The sequence below is a fragment of the Camellia sinensis genome, chromosome 15, assembly GCF_055761805.1.
Source record: "Camellia sinensis isolate YWXY chromosome 15, ASM5576180v1, whole genome shotgun sequence".
In the NCBI taxonomy this organism is placed as follows: Eukaryota; Viridiplantae; Streptophyta; class Magnoliopsida; order Ericales; family Theaceae; genus Camellia; species Camellia sinensis.
Window position 1 is genome coordinate 142,277,271 of NC_138975.1, and position 20,209 is coordinate 142,297,479.

General features: G+C 36.3%; 1 pseudogene; it reads right to left on the reverse strand.

Annotated features, from left to right (window-relative positions):
- LOC114280772 (purple acid phosphatase 17-like) overlaps positions 1-20,209 on the reverse strand; it is a 55,684-nt pseudogene that overhangs the window by 19,037 nt on the left and 16,438 nt on the right.

Here is a 20,209-nt window from a genome sequence, read left to right on the forward strand (position 1 = left end):
TTTAAATATTACTTCCGCTCGCGTTATTTGATTTGTTTAAGAATTGGCCGTAGGTAACCTCAGTTACTGGCCATCACGATGCTTAACCCTTGGGTACGGGGAGCGGGTCGTGACACTCCGCCTCACATCTCTCACTCTCTTTGGTTTGCTCTGTCTCCCTCTTTCTCTCTCTCTCTCTTGCTCTCTCACACACACACAACTAACTCTCCTCCCACCCTCTCCATTTATACACATTAAGATGGAGGTGGAGAGGCTGGCCTTCCACATGGCAGCGTTCCTTCACATGGCCAGATTATTTCTTGACATGTTGCAGCTGGCTTCACATGGAGAAGAGATCACTTCTCACATGGGGTGATCTCCAACATGTAGTCCATTATATGTCAAACCCACCATTCTTACATTTGTATCTCATTCTGTGAAAATTCTTCATACACTATTTATTATTTCAAATTATAATTTTGATCATCTAAAATTTAGCTGTGCAATGCTTTGTAAAGTAAATTATTAATTAATTTTCTTAAATGAACAGCCAATCATTTAATTAATTAATTTGGTGTAAGTGTACGTAGCATGTATTTTCTTGATTACTCATTTATATAATATATGCCTCATTTGTGAACAGGTTATTTTAGTAGTTTTTTAATTTTTTATGAAAAGATGTATAGATAAATAGAGAGAGTGTTGTGAAAATTTGTCATGACCCAAACCCGCCCCTATGGGTTTAGCACCGTAACCGGCCAGTAATCCGAGATTACCGAAGGCCTGCTTAACAGTGATACCGTAAAACAGAGAACAAGGGCCTGGCGGAAGCCAATACAGTAAATAAACAATGTCCAATGAGCTGTGACAGTCTGTATGCCAAAAAGACTTTTCATACACATATACAAGAACAGTACAGAACAATATGTACATATATACAATCATTCAGTTCAGGGACCTAATCCCTATTAAACAGTACGGTAACAGTCTATACAGTTATACAAAACAGATGCAGAGACAGACGGGGAAATTAAAACACCCCTAAGCCATAACTTGACAGGCTCGGAACCTCGCAGTGAGGCACAGTGGTTGGCTTGACAAAACTGGAGCTTACCCCGACACTTCTAGCCACGGTCTGGTGCCTGTATACCTACACATATATATATGAGTAGTGAGCTAAAGCCCAGTGACTAACGTAATGCGTAAAAAGGTTAAGAATGAATGTCCTTACAGTAATGAAAACAGTTCATTAAATCAGTATTTCAGTCATTCAGTCAGTACAGTCATATGTGGTACATCCATTAGCATAACAGTACAGTAAACAGTAGGTCTTAAAAGGCCGAACAATAAATGATGGCCATCAATCAGTAAACAGTAGTGGTTCCAACAAGGGAACCGACAAAGATCTCTGTAACAGTAACAGTAAACAGTAGTTGCCAAGGATGCCACAATACAGTTCAGAATATAGGACATACATTCATTCAATTAATAGTATCAGTTCAGAAAGCAGTACAGTTCGATTGTTCAGAAGATAATCATTTTGAACATATCTTTACACAATTGTTACTCACAGAGTTCTGGGCTACAGTAAAGCTAGAGCGTATCCCCAGTCGCCAATCCTACACAGTTACAGATCGAACACACACTAAGCTACACAGTTGGGAAAGATAATAACTTAATCCCTAATTTGCCTCAGTGTGGTTCTACATCTATATCCTCATTAAGATGCCTTAAACTAGGCCTAAGAATGCCTAGGATGGGATGAGGATGCAAAGATGCATTCCGAAAATATTTTCAGAATTTTCAGAAAACAGGGGTCACGCTCAAGCGTAGGTTACTCCGCTCGAGCGGACATGCAGACAAAGGTTTCCGCTCGAGCGTAGACTTACCCGCTCGAGCGTTCTGCAAAACAGTCAAAAGTGTTGGATAGGTGAAAATCACGCTCGATTGGGCGCTCGACACCCGCTCAAGCATGAGACACAATGTCCCGTTCGAGCGTCAATTATTCTACTCGAGCGGACATCAAAAGAGTGCAAAGTACTGGGAGCACGAATTTCACGCTCGAGCGCCAGTCACCCCGCTCGAGCGTGAGTTCAAAATCTGGAATTTCTAGATTTGAACTTCCAAGCTCAAACCAAGTTCAAATGCATTAAAACCAATTCCTTTGGGCCCTTTTCCTGGAAAAAATTTGTAAATACATAGAATAACATGATTCAAAGCTCAATTTGTAAAATTAAGGCCCAAAAGGAAGATCAATTCAACTCAATTTGAAACCAATTTTCATGAACATAATTCAAACATAACATGCATGAATTTAAACCATTTCAAAGCTTCAATTTGATGCTCTAGTGAGCCAATTGTTCCCGAAACAAGATGAAATCATGGACTTAAGCTTAATTATGAACATGCATGTGACAATTTGCCATGAAAACAACTTAAAATTCATCAATACAACCATGCATGCATGAATTAAGTTATAATTCAACATGTGAAGCTATTTCATGACTTAATCCACTAAATTTGACATGAATCATGTAAGAACAAGTTCAATTCACAAACAAGAGGGTAATTACACTACCTTAGGTCTTGTATTCAAGGTCTAGGAGCTCAATTATGCACTTAAGCTTTCTATTCCCCTAAGCCTCCAAGCAAAATCAAGATGATAACAAGTTGAACTCACTTCTCTCACTCTCCCTCACTCTCTAGCCGGTTATACACTCAACAAGGCTGATGAAATGTACAAAAATAGAATGAAGGCAAGTCTCAAATGTTCCATGTAGTGGGCCACTAAGTGGCATTTTGGCAAATAAGTCTAACTATGCAATTTAACACCATTTAGCCTAATTTAATCATACCAAATCACATTTTAGATAAATACACCATAAAATCATATAAATTCCAATGAACACAAATCGTCAATCAATTTCAGATTCGGCCGCCGATAAGGCCTTCAATTCGCAATTTAAACACAAAGGCATGAACAGATAATCAAACAGTCAACAGATAGACATACAATTAAACAGATATGCTTAATCAATTCAGTTCCAGATTTCAGTCAGTCAGTTCAGTACTTCAATCAATTCAGTTACCAATCATAATCAGTCTCAGTTTAGCAGTAATCAGTGGTTAATCGGTAAACAGTGACGAGGGTTGTTACACAATTCATGGTAACTTTTTAATTTTTTAACTAACATATTTATCAAAAACTTATTTTATAAGTAACTGTACCAAACTCTTTTAATAATGATTGAAACATGTCAAAGATGGTTGGTTTTCAAAATATACGTTCTATTTTATTATGGTTATAGATATTTAAATTTAGTCAATCTCAATCTCAACGTATCAAATTTATATTTAAACAAACACCATTTTTTGTTCATAAATGGACAAAAACACCCCATATGTTGTTATACAACTTGAATGGAAATGATGCTCGGGATCAATTAAATATATATGAGATGAGTTGAGATCAAATTGACGTGTATATTTTGAAAACTAAATGTGTATTTAATGTAAGATGAAAAGTTTTGAGGACAGATACCACCTAATTTAAGAAAATAATTTCTCGCACAAAGCCATCGCTTATCAATTTTCCTAAGAGCCGAACTCAATTGTGCCTGTTAATGTAAACTCCACCTCCACTCCACCTACTCCACTACACTTACTCTCCACCTACTCCATTACACCTACTCTCCACCCACATCTCTTATATAAAGGAGACCAACCATGTACATAAAACATAACATCAATCAATACACAATTTATTCTATCTCTTTCTATATACATTGAGTTTAACATGGTATCAGAGCTATAAGATTAGGCCTATATTTCTTTCTCACCAGCGGGCAGTCGGCCAATAACCTTGCCTTCGCTGCCCGCTGAAGTTTTCTACACATACCTCTACTTCTCTTAAAACTAGCAGTATCCCAATCTACTACTCTCTTGTCGAAGTCGTCACCACCTAGATGTGTATCACCATAAGTAGAAAGTACCTCAAACACTCAGTCACCAACCTCAAGAACTGAAACATCGAAGGACTGAAAGTACCACAGCTTTTGTGACTTTATCATTCAAACATTTTGAAGCATCGTCCGTAAGTTTTCTCCAAAACCTGAGCTGAGATTTTCTCAGCAGCAAACTGCTTGCCCATGACAGGGTCCTCAAGCTTGACATTTCTATTCTCATCACGAACCACAGTGTAGGAGATCTGCCTGGCTCGACCTCCAACATCTTCCTACCAATAAACCTCTTCATTGAAAAGAAAAGTGTTCTCGGAATTCACCACAGCTTGTCGCTTCGCAATCCGCCCGACACCACATTCTGGCATAGGCTCGGTCGCAGCCGATACAAATTCTTTTCCTTATTTCGCAATAAATGATATTTGAACTTGCAACAACTCTGGCAGATCTGCACATCTTGGTGCAACAAAACACACACTGGAAATTGTTTCTTTCAAGTCTAAAGGGCATTCCCTTTGCACTTCAATAATGGGAAGACGAATAGTGATAAGTTCACAAAATAGCTCAATGATCTCCTATGCAGCCATAATTTTCTCTTCTCTGATAATATGCTCAACCCGAATGCGAGCAATAGCTTCTTGACCAGTCTCAAGGAGCTTGGCAATGTCTCGACGCAGTAGAGACTGCTGACAGTAAGGTCAGTTACACCAGTAAGAGCAAAAAGGACACTTTTCTCGTTATTCTTTACTCTTTCTCTCTAACCTTTTGTTTGCCTTTTGAAAAATATTCTCCACCAATCTCTCCACTCCCCCCTCACCAAACCATTCTCCCAACCATTCTTATAATTTTTATTTCCTTACAGGGCCGGTGGTGGTAGGTGGGTTATGGAGTGGGGTGTGATCATTTTAAAATACCAACACCAAATCATGTTGTCTCCACCTTTATTTCATATAACCCACCTGAGCATGTCTCTTACGGGTCATTACTTTCTTTTATTTTATATCTTATTTTCCTGTTTCCAAAAAAAAAAAAAAAACCAAAAAAAAACAAAAACAACCCATTCCACATTCATTCCACTTGATTTTTCTGCTTAGTCTTGTGCCATACATGTCATACAGATTTGCACAACAAACTCATTTTTATTCATATCGAGGATCAACCCCGAGCATCGTTCTACACCACAAAAAATTCCACCTGATTTTTCTTTTCAGTCTTGTGCCATACATGTCATACAGATTTGCACAACAAACTCGTTTTTATTCATATCAAGGATCAACCCTGAGCACCACTCTACACCAAAAAAAAAAAAAAAACACCAACCACAACCCACAGCCACCACAAACACCAACCTTACTTTTTCGCCTCTTCCGCTGCTCTCTTTCTCTTGCCTCCGTCTTGGGCGTCCCTTAAGGGCTCTACCTCCATGCTTCCCAGTCCACCGAGCACGTTGCCTCTCCGCTGCTCCTCAAACGCAACATATGGAGGACCTCTGAATCGGAACATAACAATGGCCTTCCGTTTTAGCTCCTTGTTTTCCGCCTTCAGTGCGCATATCTATGCTCGCGCATCCTTATACATGCGCTGGAGCAGAGCGAGTTGGGCATTTAACTGTTGTACCTCACTTGTCCTATTCTGAAGCCAGTGAGATAAGTTCATGATCGTAGTCATGGTCTCCACACATGACTTCAACATATAATGGTTCGCCTCAATATCAGATTGAGCTGCCATTATTTGCTCAACTGACAACATCAGAAAGTTCAACAGAGCAAAAATAGAGGCGTTTCGTCCAGTGGCGTTTGGTTGCGATTTGAGGGTGACAGAACCGGTTATCTCTATTGTGGACTTGTTTAGGTCTAGAAAAAGGGTGAGCAAACTACGGGAAGAGGAGGCCATATCAGAGGCAGCATAAGCAGAGGGTTACAGAGTAGACGAAAGGGGTTGTAGAGTTCTTCAAGAAGAGGAGGCCATATCAGAGGCAGCACAAGCAGGGGGTTGCAGAGTGGACGAAAGGGGTTGCAGAGTTCGTCGCTTTGGTTTGCTTTCAATCTCTAAACGAGCCTCAACCTCGGTTTAAATAGACAATGCAGAGACGAAGAGGACAAAACATGATCACGTGCATCGCGCGCCGCTCGATGCCACAGTGTCGGGGGTTACTTTTAATGTATTGGGCGCGACTTTTGAGGGCGCAACTTTTGAGGGTACGACTTTTGAGGGCGCGATATATCTATATATGTATATCTTTTGGGCAGCCTATAGACACGACCACACAGTGTCTTTCACAACGGTTCGACATGACCATATAGTGTCTTCTACAACGGTTTGACACGACCTCACAGCGTCTTCTACACTGGTCCGACATGAGCCATATAGTGTCTTCTACACCGGTTTGCCACAACCATACCATGTCTTCTACAGCGGTTCGACACAACCACACAGTGTTTTCTACAAACGGTCTGACACGATCACACAATGTTTTCTACAACGGTCTGACACGACCATACAGTGTCTTCTATCCTATTTTATTTTATTTTTAGTTTATTTTCTTGTTTTGTTACTCTCTCCAAACTCAAGTTGGTTTGTGTCTATCCTCCTTGAGTTTAAGGGAGGCTATTAATGTAAACTCCACATCCACTCCACCTACTCCACTACACCTACTCTCCACCCACATCTTCTACATAAAGGAGACCAACCATGTACATAAAACATGACATTAATCAATCCACAATTTATTCTATCTCTTTCTATATACATTGAGTTTAACAATGCCACAGCATTTCCTCTGTAGTCATGGTTTCCCAAACTATAACCAAAGAATGCATCGAAGAAAATGAAAAATAAGTAAATTGAATAAAACATAAAATGAAAAGAGCATTGTTCTAACCTTAGGCTTAATAATAGGGAGAATTTTTATTGAATGCTTGTGAGCCCACTACGTCATTATCCAATAGTTATTTGTCAAATAGTCATTGTCAATCTCATTTTTACTTTGTAACTTATTTTCTAAACAAAAATAGCTAAGAGTAGTGCTTTATCAGTCACTTAGTTAGTTTCATTTTCACTTTTATAATTCATTTTCTAAATAAAAATAACAGTAGTGCTTCAGAGGCCGACATTTAGCCTAATAATAATTGATATGAAGGATTTTTATTGAATACTACTGTAACCCAATAAGTTAATATCAAATAGATTTTTTCATATGAGTGACTGGGCTTCATGCGCAATATTCAGGCGACGCATGAGGGCACATCCGGTCTGCTCTAGGGCTCTGCTTTGCATTTTTTGACTCCTCTCGTCAAGACCTTGCTCCTGGTATGCTAAAAACCTGATTTCAAACAACTTGATTTCTTGGCAGTTTTGAATAACACACTGTTTTTGTTCCGAAAACGACCGACGAGGCCCTGATACCACTTGTTGGGGATTGGGGATCCCGCTCAAGACCTTCCAAAAATTATACCAAGCAGAAAAAACACACCCACACTTAAGGAGACACCATATTTAACGTGGTTCGGCCTCACTGCCTACGTCCACAGGAGAGTAGCTGGTTATCCCTATAACAATGAAGATATTACAGAAAGATTACAATAGAGGAGGAGCTCACACCATCCTTACTCACTCACTCACCCGTCTCCCTCTCTTACACCGAGAGAGACCGTCTCTCCGCCTCACATCTCTCACTCTCTTTGGTTTGCTCTATCTCTCTCTCTCTCTCACACACAATTAACTCTCCTCTCACCCTCTCTATTTATACACATTAAGATGGAGGTGGAGAGGCTGGCCTTGCACATGGCTAGCTGTTCCTTCACATGGCCAGATCATTTCTTGACATGTTGCAGCTGGCTTCACATGAAGAAGAAATCACTATGGGGTGATCTCCAACATGTAGTCCATTATATGTGAGACCCACCATCTTACATTTGTATCTCATTATGTGAAAATTCTTTATACACTACTCATGTCTATAATTTATGCCTCGTTTGTGAACAGGTTATTTTAGTAGTTTTTAATTTTTTATGAAAAGATATATAGAAAAATAGAGAGAGTGCTTTGACAATACAAGGTAACTTTTTAATTTTTTAACTAACATATTTATCAAAAACTTATTTTATAAGTAACTATACCAAACTCTTTCAATAATGATTGAAACATGTCAAAGATGGTTGGTTTTCAAAATATACATTCTATTTTATTATGGTTATAGATATTTAAATTGAGTCAATTTCAATCTCAACTTATCAAATTTGTATTTAATCAAACACCATTTTTTGTTCATAAATGGACAAAAACACCCATATGTCGTTATACAACTTAAATAGAAATGATGCTCGGGATCAATTAAATATAAATGAGATTAGTTGAGATTAAATTGACGTGCATATTTTGAAAATTAAATGTGTATTTAATGTAAGATGAAAAGTTTTGAGGACAGATACCACCTAATTTAAGAAAATAATTTCTCACACAAAGCCATCGCTTATCAATTTTCCTAAGAGCCGAACTCAATTGTGCCTGTTAATGTAAACCCCACCTCCACTACACCTACTCCACCTACTCCACTACACCTACTCCACTCCACCTACTCCACTACACCTACTCTCCACCCACATCTTCTACATAAAGGAGACCAACCATGTACATAAAACATGATATTAATCAATCCACAATTTATTCTATCTCTTTCTATATACATTGAGTTTAACAATGCCACAGCATTTCCTCTGTAGTCATGGTTTCCCAAACTATAACCAAAGCATGCATCGAAGAAAATGAAAAATAAGTAAATTGAATAAAACATAAAATGAAAAGAGCATTGTTTTAACCTTAGGCTTAATAATAGGGAGAATTTTTATTGAATGCTTGTGAGCCCACTACGTCATTATCCAATAGTTATTTGTCAAATAGTCATTGTCAATCTCATTTTTACTTTGTAACTCATTTTCTAAACAAAAAGAGCTAAGAGTAGTGCTTTATCAGTCACTTAGTTAGTTTCATTTTCACTTTTATAATTCATTTTCTAAATAAAAATAACAGTAGTGCTTCAGAGGCCGACATTTAGCCTAATAATAATTTATATGAAGGATTTTTATTGAATACTACTGTAACCCAATAAGTTAATATCAAATAGATTTTTTCATATGAGTGACTGGGCTTCACGCGCAATATTCAGGCGACGCATGAGGGCGCATCCGGTCTGCTCTAGGGCTCTGCTTTGCATTTTTTGACTCCTCTCGTCGAGACCTTGCTTCTGGTATGCTAAAAATCTGATTTCAAACAACTTGATTTCTTGGCAGTTTTGAATAACACACTGTTTTTGTTCCGAAAATGACCGACGAGGCTCTGATACCACTTGTTAGGGATTGGGGATCCCGCTCAAGACCTTCCAAAAATTATACCAAGCAGAAAAAATACACCCACACTTAAGGAGACACCATATTTAACGTGGTTCGGCCTCACTGCCTACGTCCACGGGAGAGTAGCTGGTTATCCCTATAACAATGGAGATATTACAGAAAGATTACAATAGAGGAGGAGCTCACACCATCCTTACTCATTCACTCACCCGTCTCCCTCTCTTACATCGAGAGAGACCGTCTCTCCGCCTCACATCTCTCACTCTCTTTGGTTTGCTCTATCTCTCTCTCTCACACACAATTAACTCTCCTCTCACCCTCTCCATTTATACACATTAAGATGGAGGTGGAGAGGCTGGCCTTGCACATGGCCAGCTGTTCCTTCACATGGCCAGCTGCAGCTGGCTTCACATGAAGAAAAAATCACTATGGGGTGATCTCCAACAAGTAGTCCATTATATGTGAGACCCACCATCTTACATTTGTATCTCATTATGTGAAAATTCTTTATACACTATTTATTATTTCAAATTATAATTTTGATCATCTAAAATTTAGTTGTGCAGTGCTTTGTAAAGTAAATTATTAATTAATTTACTTAAATGAATAGCCAATCATTTAATTAATTAATTTGGTGTAAGTGTACGTAGCATGTATTTTCTTGATTACTCATGTCTATAATTTATGCCTCGTTTGTGAACAGGTTATTTTAGTAGTTTTTAATTTTTTTTGAAAAGATATATAGAAAAATAGAGAGAGTGCTTTGACAATACAAGGTAACTTTTTAATTTTTTAACTAACATATTTATCAAAAACTTATTTTATAAGTAACTATACCAAACTCTTTCAATAATGATTGAAACATGTCAAAGATGGTTGGCTTTCAAAATATACATTCTATTTTATTATGGTTATAGATATTTAAATTGAGTCAATTTCAATCTCAACTTATCAAATCTGTATTTAATCAAACACCATTTTTTGTTCATAAATGGACAAAACACCCATATGTCGTTATACAACTTAAATAGAAATGATGCTCGGGATCAATTAAATATAAATGAGATTAGTTGAGATTAAATTGACGTACATATTTTGAAAATTAAATGTGTATTTAATGTAAGATGAAAAGTTTTGAGGACAGATACCACCTAATTTAAGAAAATAATTTCTCACACAAAGCCATCGCTTATCAATTTTCCTAAGAGCCGAACTCAATTGTGCCTATTAATGTAAACCCCACCTCCACTACACCTACTCTCCACCTACTCCACTACACCTACTCTCCACCCACATCTCCTATATAAAGGAGACCAACCATGTACATAAAACATAACATCAATCAATACACAATTTATTCCATCTCTTCATTGAGAAGAACGTGTTCTTGGAATTCACCACAGCTTGTCGCTTCGCAATCCGCCCGACACCACATTCTGGCATAGGCTCGGTCGCAGCTGATATAAATTCATTTTCGTATTTCGCAACAAATGATATTTGAACTTGCAACAACTCTGGCAGATCCGCACATCTTGGTGTAGCAAAACACACACTAGAAATTGTTTCTTTCAAGTCTAAAGGGCATTCTCTTTGTACTTCAATAATGGGAAGACGGACAGTGATAAGTTCACAAAATAGCTCAATGATCTCCTATGAAGCCATCATTTTCTCTTCTCTGATAATATGCTTTACCCAAATGCGAGCAGTAACTTCTTGACCAGTCTCGAGGAGCTTGGCAATGTCTCGGTGCAATGGAGACCCCCGACAGTGAGGTTGGTTACACCAGCAAGAGCAAAAAGAGCACTTTTCTCGTTATTCTTTACTTTCTCTCTCTAACCTTTTGTTTGCTTTTTGAAAAATATTCTCCACCAATCTCTCCACTCCCCCCTCACCGAACCATTCTCCCAACCATTCTTATAATTTTTATTTCCTTACAGGGCCGGTGGTGGTGGGTGGGTTATGGAGTGGGGTGTGATCATTTTAAAATACCAAAACCAAATCATGTTGTCTCCACCTTTATTTCATATAACCCACCTGGGCATGTCTCTTACGGGTCATTACTTTCTTTTTTTTTATATCTTCTTTTCCCATTTCCAAAAAAAAAAAAACCAAAAAAAAAAAAAACAAAAACAACCCATTCCACATTCATTCCACCTTATTTTTCTGCTCAGTTTTGTGCCATACATGTCATACAGATTTGCATAACAAACTCGTTTTTATTTATATCGAGGATCAACCCCGAGCACCGCTCTACACCACAAAAAATTCCACCTGATTTTTCTGCTCAGTCTTGTGCCATACATGTCATACAGATTTGCACAACAAACTCGTTTTTATTCATATCGAGGATCAACCCCAAGCACTGTTCTACACCAAAAAAAAAAAAAAAATCACCAACCACAACCCACAACCACCACAAACACCGACCTTACTCTTTCGCTTCTTCCACTGCTCTCTTCCTCTTGCCTCCGTCTTGGGCGTCCCTTAACGGCTCTTTCTCCATGCTTCCCAGTCCACCGAGCACGTTGCCTCCTCGCTGCTCCTCAAACGCAGCATATGGCGGACCTTTGAATCGGAACATAACAGTGGCCTTCCATTTTAGTTCCTTGTTTTCCGCCTTCAGTGCGCATATCTCTGCTCGCGCATCCTTATACATACGCTGGAGTAGAGCGAGTTGGGCATTTAACTGTTGTACCTCACTTGTCCTATTATAAAGCCAGTGAGACAAGTTCATGACCGCAGTCATGGTCTCCGCACATGACTTCAACGTATAATGGTTGGCCTCAATATTAGATTGAGCTGTCATTATTTGCTCAACTGACAGCATCGGAAAGTTCAACAGAGCAAAAACAAAGGTGCTTGGTACAGGGGCATTTGGTTGCGATTCAAAGGCGACAGAAACTGGTTATCTCTATTGTGGACTCGTTTAGGTCTGGAAAAAGGGTGAGCAAACTACAGGAAGATAAGGCCATATCAGATGCAGCACAAGCAGGGGGTTACAGAGTAGACGAAAGGGGTTTTAGAGTTCTTCAAAAAGAGGAGGCCATATCAGAGGCAACACAAGCAAGGGGTTGCAGAGTGGACGAAAGGGGTTGCAGAGTTCGTCACTTTGGTTTGCTTTCAATCTCTAAACCAACCTCAACCTCAACCTCGGTTTAAATAGACAATGTAGAGACGAAGAGGACAAAATAGGATCACACGCATCGGGCGCCGCTCGTTGCCACAGTGTTGGGCGCGACTTTTAAGGGCGCAACTTTTGAGGGTACGACTTTTGTGGGCACGATATATCTATATATGTATATCTTTTGGGCAGCCTATAGATACGACCACACAGTGTCTTCCACAACGGTTTGACACGACCATACAGTGTCTTCTACAGCGGTTCGACATGACCTTACTGTGTCTTCTACACCAGTTCGACACGAGCGATACAGTGTTTTCTACACCGGTCTGCCCCAACCATACCATGTCTTCTACAGTGCTTCGACACGACCGCACAGTGTCTTCTACAAACGGTCTGACACAACCACACAGTGTTTTCTACAACGGTCTGACACGACCATATAGTGTCTCCTATCTTATTTTATTTTATTTTTAGTTTATTTTCCTGTTTGGTTACTCTCTCCAAACTCAAGTTGGTTTGTGCCTGTCCTTCTTGAGTTTGAGGGGGGCTGTTAATGTAAACCCCACCTCTACTACACCTACTCCACCTACTCCATTACACCTACTCTTCTCCTACTCCAATCCACCTACTCCACCTACTCCACTACACCTACTCTCCACCCACATCTCCTATATAAAGGAGACCAACCATGTACATAAAACATAACATCAATCAATACACAATTTATTCTATCTCTTTCTATATACATTGAGTTTAACAGTGCCAAAGCATTTCTTCTGTAGTCATGGTTTCCCAAAACTAGAACCAAAGCATGCATCAAAGAAGATGAAAAATAAGTAAATTGAATAAAACATAAAATGAAAAGAGCATTGTTCTAACCTTAGGCTTAATAATAAGGAGAATTTTTATTGAATACTTGTGAGCCCACTATGTCATTATCCAATAGTTATTTGTCAAATAGTCATTGTCAATCTCATTTTTATTTTGTAACTCATTTTCTAAACAAAAAGAGCTAAGAGTAGTGCTTTATCAGTCACTTAGGGGTTGTTTGGGAACATCTAAAGAAGTGCACTTTTTGACTTTTTATGAAATATGGGTTGGATTTGGGTTGGGTTTGAAGTGATGTGTAAGAGAGGTGATGTGACTTAAATAAGATGATGTGACTTAAATAGGATAGTGACTTTTTAACTTTTTGTCTTTTTCAAGACATGCCAAACTTGGCCTTAGTTAGCTTCATTTTCACTTTTATAATTCATTTTTTAAATAAAAATAACAGTAGTGCTTCAGAGGCCGACATTTAGCTTAATAATAATTGATATGAAGGATTTTTATTGAATACTACTGTAACCCAATAAGTTAATATCAAATAGATTTTTTCATATGAGTGACTTTCAACCTCATTTTTAGTATGAAAGTCATTTTACTACTATATAAGTATATATATTTTTAATTTATTATTGATGAAACATGGAAGAAATAGATGAAGAAGAAAAAGAAGATAAAAAGGAACATAGCACTATACCGTGGCTTTTGAAGCCTTCTAGCAGTGTAGACTTTGGCAATTGGATCCACAAAGCCAGGATCTTTAGAGCTAGTTATTCCATTATTAAAAAAATTGTCACCTGTTGATATTACAAAGTCTACGTGTAACTTCTCTCCGGTCACTCCCATCATGTCATATATACGCATCAATTAGTCATATATTTATAATAAAAAAAATTAAAAAAAAAAGTCTAAAATTGGTTGAATAATATTATAACTGTATATGTAGAAATTGGCTTGCTTCATGTATAAAACTTTGAAGCCAATTATTACAGCGTTGTGATCATGAAAGCATAGACCCCAACACACCATCCACACAAAAATCATTGACATGCAAGTTTTAATTAAACTTGCCATGGTGAGTGATTGCTAAGCTCAATCTAGCTAGTATGTGTGTTTTTGTGGACAAGAGATAGAGAGAGATTGATTTTGCTCTTTTGCGGTTTGAACGGGTTTGTATACAATTGTGGAGGCAAGCCAGCAATGCTAGAGACACAGAATTTATATATAAAAAAATATTTAAAATATTAAATGTATGGCTCGATTTCATTCAAGATGTGGGTCTATTATACAAGACTTGAATCTGAATCACACATTATTTTACTGAGTATATTTCAATATATGAATTTTATACATATACATTTTTACTAGGTGCGAGAACACCAAGTCATATAAACTCAAAAATTATACCCAAAAAAGTAAATTCATATAAAATGATGTAGCAATATGTATTTATTTATTTTAAATGAAAAGACTCGATAAAAATAGTTTATTATTGGAAAAACTACACCTAAGTGGCATCAGGAAAAAAAATTATAAAAATGTGACAAATATTATAAAAACCAATAATTAAAACTATAAACCTTTTTATTAATGTGTAATAATTTTTCAAAATTTGTCCTGAAGAGTATGATTTTACAAATGTCACTACTGTATGGATTTTTTTTTGTATAATATTTTTCTTTATAAATTAATTTTTCTCTAATAAATGCATAGAGTAATATATATATATATATATATTTTGTTGTATATATATATATATATATTGTACAAAAACACCATAAAAATGACGTAATAATGTAATTTTTACAAATAAAAATCTCTATGAATGTTTTGTTATAAAATAAAAAATCTAAATTAAGTTGTAGAAAGATTTTGTGTGAATTTCTTTTATTACATGTCATTACTTCAAAAAGATCTTTTAAGAGTATATATTAAGTGAAAAAATTAATAATGTAAAATACATAAATAATTTTTTTTAATCAAATTTTCTTATTATTAAACACCAAAGTATTGGATTTAAAGTAATAAATACATGTAGAGCTTATACTTTTATATGTAGTGGTAACAAAATTAAATAAAAAAAAATTCGTATTTTTCATATTATGGCACTTACAATTATGTCAATTGGATCAAATCCAATACAATAATAAATGTCAATAGATAACATGAATCCATTGTATATCAGAGCTCATTAGTACAATATTATTTTTTGACTAAGCTGATGCGCAGAAAAATCCTCAACCTACTTACACTACAGTAGAAAAACAATGTGCCAACAGACCAGATGATTTATGTTTAAAAAAAAAAAAAAAAGACCAAATGACTTATCCCATATGATTTCATGGTAAGTTCATGAGCTACTTTCTCGGATTGGAGAGTGAAGGAGAAACAAAAACAAAAACAAAAGAAAATAAAAGAGGGGGGGGGGGGGGGGGGGGGGGACTTTGAGCTACCCATAGAGTATTTTCAAGTTCAGGAAGAAGCCTGTTGACAAGTTCAGGAGTGTCACTATCTTCCATTTTGCCCTTGATTCCTTCAGTTCCATTTCTAAATCCTAAGCAACACATATACATACAATCTTAGGCCAAGTTTGGCATGATTGAAAAAAGACAAAAAGTCAAAAAGTCACTATCCTATTTAAGTCACATCATCTTATTTAAGTCACATCACCTCTCTAACACATTACTTTAAACCCAACCCAAACCCAACATATTTCATAAAAAATCAAAAAGTACACTTATTTAGTCTTTCCAAACTAGGCCTTAATTTGAATTTACAATATATGAATAACAATCATGCAATTTGTTGGGGTTGATCATAATTTTTTAGATTTGAAATGTAATGTCAGTATTTTTCATGTACTTACACTTTATAAGATAAAAAAAAAATTAAATAAATTGAAAAACTAATTATTGAAAATTGAAGAATAAATATTTTTAACTTCTTAATTTGTCATGAGTTCAATTAGATTTACTGTTATAGTAAAATAAGTTAATGTAACTATGACAAAACTATAAATTTTATAGAATTTTTTTTTTAAAATTTAAAGGAAAGTCAATTTAATTTGCCATAATAAAAAGATGGAACAGTGAAAAGTAATAAAAAGGTACCTCCAATAGATTTGCAGTGTAAACTTTTGGAGATGTCACGGCTCACCAATCATAAATATGGTTATCGGCATTACTAAAGTACATTTCAACAAACGGGCTAGTATCTACAAAGAATTATTCCGCTAATTCTAGAAAGAAAGAAAAAACTAAAATTAAGAGTTAATTAATTTTCTTTTGATTAGTAATGTAAATTAATTAATTAATTAAATGAATGAAGCAAAGCCATCTGCTATCAATTTGCCTAGGGAGAGGCTTCAATTGTGCTTCTGTATCACCCCTGTAATCATGATTGTCCAACACTGCATGTCCCATGGATGATATAAGTTATAAATGTTGGAACAATCTTCTCTATAAACTAAATAATTTGAAACAAATCAAATAAATAAAAATAACTTACGTACCGAATTTATTTTATTGAACCGAATAAATAATTAAAAGATCAAATCAAGTGTGTGACACTCTATCCTTAAGACAGATTAGTCCCGCTACGGTGCTTACGGAAAAATGGCGTTTATCTTCCAGGATATAATGATCTTCACAAATTGTAGTAGCACTCTAAACAATTTGTACGGCGAACAAAAACCTTGTGTTCTATACTCTTTTTAATTTTTTTCTAAAATAATATGAAGAATAATTTATGCAAATGAGCAAAATGGGACAGTAAGAAAAATGAATTTTCAGACTGTTTTTTGATGCAAAAGACTATTGAAATGACTGGTATTTATAAGCATACAGATATCTCCAAACAGGTGCTGTCTAGAACCGAACAGGTCTGAAACTGTTTGAACAGATATAATTCAAAATTCAAACAGATAACTGCTTCCAACTGCAACAGATCTGCTGGCAGTTTTGGACAGATAACTGCCCAGCAGTTTGGATCTGTCCAGGTAGTTTAAAACCTGTAAACAGTTTGAATTAAATCTGTTGTGGATTGGAAAAGGCACATTTATGAACAAAAAATTTAAATTCAAATTTGGAATTAATTTCCCGCAATAATTTTTTAAAAAATTCAAATGAATTTTGTCCAAAAAATTAATATTATGACCGACCTGACCCACACCTGTGTCCGGCACGGCTCAGCTCGGCCGGCCGATCGGACGGACGGCAGCGGCGTGCACGCGTGTGGTGGTTTGGGCTAAGGTTTACTTTGTTCATAACTCCTCCCTTCTACAAACTTGGGGTGCCCCTTAGGGCCCAACCCATGTATTGTCACCTGGAACTTATATACACACATAAGTTTTCTTAAGTTTCTAATGTGAGATAACCATTTCAAGAAAACCCTTTACTTCTTTAAATGTCCATTCCACAAACCTGAAAATGACGTTAAGTTCCCATTCACTCATAAATAGTTTTGACGAACTGTCTTCACCGTGTGACTTGCTACGCAGCAAAGAACATGTCACCTCTTCGAACCCACCTCAAAAGACGTGTGTGGACCCCACTCAATTTTGGGCTCAAAGTCAGCCCAAAATAAGCCTATATAAAACTAATTTTCCAATAATCCCCCATGTGAATCGAATTTGACGGAGAGAAAATGCAACAACATGATCTAGTTACAGAGAGTACAGAAATTAGAAATATTCTGCAAATGATAGGTAGCTTTTGGTTTTGAACCTTCCCTTGTGAGACACTATCGGATTTACTAGCTAACCAATGAACATGATGTCTTGAACTGTTCAGCTGTTTGTGTAAACCAAGACAATAAAACTCACACAGTATATTACCAGTCACAGTTTATTTCTCACTATTGTGTTCATTTTGGCCCTGAATAACCTGGTCTTTCATGAGTGCTCTTAGAGACTTGTAACCCGTCACAAATCTCATAGAACCGGCCCAGTTCACACTCATATAGGTGATTCTTATGAAGAGCATCTTACCATACTCCACTAGGTATACCTAGATATAAGAATCATTAAAAGAATTACTTAATCTAAAACGATGCAGACATCACTATTTCATCATAGAAATGGGTAGGAGTTTGAGTCTCCAGTGATCCTTATGAGTCATACACAACTCGGTTGTCCTTTTGAACCTAGATCTTGGGATCTCCAGTCAACTAGGTTGGATTTTTGTTGTGGTAACTCTTATTTAATAGGCTTAAGTCCTATTTCCCGCGATGAATTTTCAACTAACTCTCTTGCTAACCCTTTAGTTAGTGGATCTGCTATATTGTCTTTAAACTTCACATATTCAATGGAAATAATTCTATTAAAGAGTAGTTGTCTCACGGTGTTATGTCAATGACGAATGTGTCGTGATTTACCGTTATACATGTGACTCTATACTCTACCCATTGCTGATTGACAGTCACAATGTATGCATATAGCAGGCACCAATTTTGGCTACATAGGAATATTTTCAAGTAAGTGGCAAAGCCATTCTGCCTCTTCCCCAGCTTTTTCTGAAGTTATGAATTATGATTCTATAATAGACCTAGCAATGCAAGTCTGTTTAGAAGATTTCCAAGATAGAGTCGCACCACCAAATGTAAAGACATGTCCACTGGTGGATTTTTAGTCTCTAGTATCCGATATCCAATTTGCATCACAGTATCCTTCAAGTACTGCTGGATATCTAGTACAATTAAGTCCAATGTTACGAGTAAATCGGAGATATCTTAGAACCCTTATAATTAATTTTTAGTGTTCTACTCCCGGACTACTCGTATATCTACTTAATTTACTTATTGCATAAGCTATGTCCGAGCGAGGACAGTTCATCAAGTACATTAAGCTTCCAATAATTTGGGCATACTCTAATTGAGAAATATTTTCATGTTCATTCTTAGAAAGAAACAAATTAACATCCACATGTGTTTTAGCAAGATGATCATCATCTTTGCTAAATTTGTCAAGTATTTTCTCAATGTAATGAGATTGTAACAAAGCATTACTTTCTGATGTTTTGGTAATTTTCATACCAAGTATTATATCAATAATCCCCATGTCCTTCATGTCAAAATGTTTATTTAACATTTTCTTGGTAGTTTTGATCATGTCATTATTATTACCTATAATGAGCATATCATCCACATAAAGACATTCTATAACATAGCCTTCGTTTGTGTTTTTAATATAAACACATTTGTCACATTCATTAATTTTGGATCCATTTGACATCATTTCTTTGTCAAATTTCTCATGCCATTGCTTTGGCGCTTGTTTTAAACCATATAATGATTTAACCAATTTACACACTTTCTTTTCTTTTCCTAGAACAAAAAATCCTTCTGGTTGTTCCATGTAAATTTCTTCATCTAATTTACTATTTAAGAAAGTGGTTTTCACATCCATTTGATGAATTTCTAGATTGTACAAAGATGTAATAGCAATTAGCATTCTAATGGATGTTATTCTAGTAACCGGTGAGTATGTGTCAAAGTAATCAAGACCTTCTTTTTGTCTAAAACTTTTGACCACAAGTCTTGTCTTGTATTTGTCAATTGATCCATCCGCTTTCATTTTTCCTTTGAAAATCCATTTGTATCCAAGAGGTTTACAACCTGGTGACACATCCACCAATTCCCAAGTGTGATTTTGCAGGATGGATTCAACTTCACTATTTACAGCTTTTTTCTATAAAAGAGCTTCAGGACTAGACATAGCCTTTTTAAAAGTTAAAAGCTCATTTTCTAACAAAAATGTTAGGAAATCTGGATCAAAAGAATTTGAGGTTCTAGCACGTTTACTACGTCTAGGTTCCTTTTCATCAATTTGATCTATCTCTTGCTCTTGTTCTTGATCATGACTAGTAATAGTATCAAAAGATATTTTATTATTACTAGTCTGTTGTCCAGTCTTATTTGGAAACACATGTTCAAAGAAAGACGCATTCTGAGATTCAATAATAGTATTTACATGTATT